The sequence below is a fragment of the Mesoplodon mirus genome (assembly GCF_964341445.2).
Source record: "Mesoplodon mirus genome assembly, chromosome: 3".
Classification (NCBI taxonomy): domain Eukaryota; kingdom Metazoa; phylum Chordata; class Mammalia; order Artiodactyla; family Ziphiidae; genus Mesoplodon; species Mesoplodon mirus.
In genome coordinates this window covers 88,921,907-88,923,595 of record NC_138978.1, presented here as the reverse complement: position 1 = coordinate 88,923,595, position 1,689 = coordinate 88,921,907, and the positions used below count along the sequence as shown (strand labels likewise).

General features: G+C 34.0%; 1 pseudogene across 1 annotated transcript; it reads left to right on the top strand.

The window, feature by feature from the left end:
* Positions 1-728: 728 nt before the first annotated feature.
* Positions 729-1,225, top strand: LOC309800026 (serine palmitoyltransferase small subunit A-like; annotated as a pseudogene). The gene has a single exon. The product of its transcript is annotated as a serine palmitoyltransferase small subunit A-like (transcript).
* The last annotated feature ends 464 nt before the right edge of the window (positions 1,226-1,689 follow it).

The following is a 1,689-nucleotide window of genomic DNA, read 5'->3' as shown; positions in this document are numbered from 1 at the left end:
ACATGTGGTTTTATTTTATTGTTTTTGTCTGGTTTTTGTACTTGTTTAATGCCGGGCTCATCCAATGAATTAAGAAATATTCCTTCCTCTTCAATTTTCTGGAAGACTTTTCATACAATTTTTATTATCTCTCTTTTATCTTTTGGTAGTCTTCAACAGCGAAGTAAACTGGGCCTGGAATTTTCTTTATGGGAAAGTTTTTAACTAAAAATTTTATTTCTTTAATAGATGTAAAGCTTTTCATATTATCTATTTCTTCATGAATAAGCTTTGGTGGTTTATATATTTCATCCAGGTTTCTGAATTAATTGGTATAAAGTTGTTCATAATACTTCCTTACTATCTTTTTAATGTTTGTAGACTCAGTAGTGATGTCCCTCTCACCTTGATACTGATGATTTGTGTCTTCTTTTTTTTGTGTACTTCCTCAGTCAGGCTAGTGGCTTATCAATTTTATTGATTTTTCTCAAAGAACCTGTTTTTGGCTTCATTGATTTTCTTCATTCTTTTGGGGATTTTTTGTTTTCCATTTCATTGATTTCTACTCTAAATTTATTATTTCCTTTCTTTGGCTTATTTGGACTTAATTTGCTCTTCCTTTTACAGTTTCTTTTTTTTTAAAACATCTTTATTGGAGTATAATTGCTTTACATACATACAGTTTCTTAAGGTAGAATATTGGTCAAGATTTGAAACAATGCTTTTTTAATATATGAGTTTAATGCTGTATATTTCCTCCTAAGCACTGCTTGATGATCATTCACATATTTTTCTTTTAACTCAATTCAAAATAATTTGTAATGTCCTTTGGATTGCTTTCTTTCACTTATGGATTATTTAAAAGTGTGTTATTTAATATCTAAATATATGGGGAGACTGATGTTTGGCTGCAACGCGGGAGGCACGTGGCAAGGATGGCGCTGGCGCGGGCCTGGAAACAGATGTCCTGGTTCTACTACCAGTACCTGCTGGTCATGGCACTCTACATGCTGGAGCCCTGGGAGCAGACTGTGTTCAAATCCATGCTGGTTTTCATCGTGGGGATGGCACTGTACACAGGATATGTTTTCATGCCTTAGCACATCATGGCGATACTGCACTACTTTGAAATTGTACAGTGACCAAGATGTGACCGAAATCAAGAAGTTCTTTAGGGAAGAGCTACCGTCTGAAGTTGGAACGAGACTTCATCAGATGTCATAAGAAACTCTACTAGATGTCAACATAACCAACCCTCTGAATATAAAGACTAAAATTTATGAGTAGAACAGGAAAACAATCCTGACTCATGTGTTGTGTTCTTTTTAATTTTAAAAGAGGCTCTTGTATAGTAGTTTTTGTCTATTTTAACATTGTAGTCATTTGTACTTTGATATCAGTATTTTCTTAACCTTTGTGACTGTTTCAATATTACCCAGTGAAAGCTTTTCTTAATGTAACTTTGAGTACATTTTAATTGCCTTCTATTTCTAAAACCCAAAGTCATTAGTTGGGCTTTACTGTTCTTGCTATCATATGGCATACATATCTGCCTGGATATATTTCTACGCTTGACCAAAGTTTTGTAAGAAAAAATTCAAAATTTGGGGCAGGGGGCTGGGGAGGGAGGATATTTTATTGAGAGCTATTTACAAAAGACTTATTTGTAAGTTCGAACTCAGGAGTACAGTTTTAGCTATCTGGACTCTA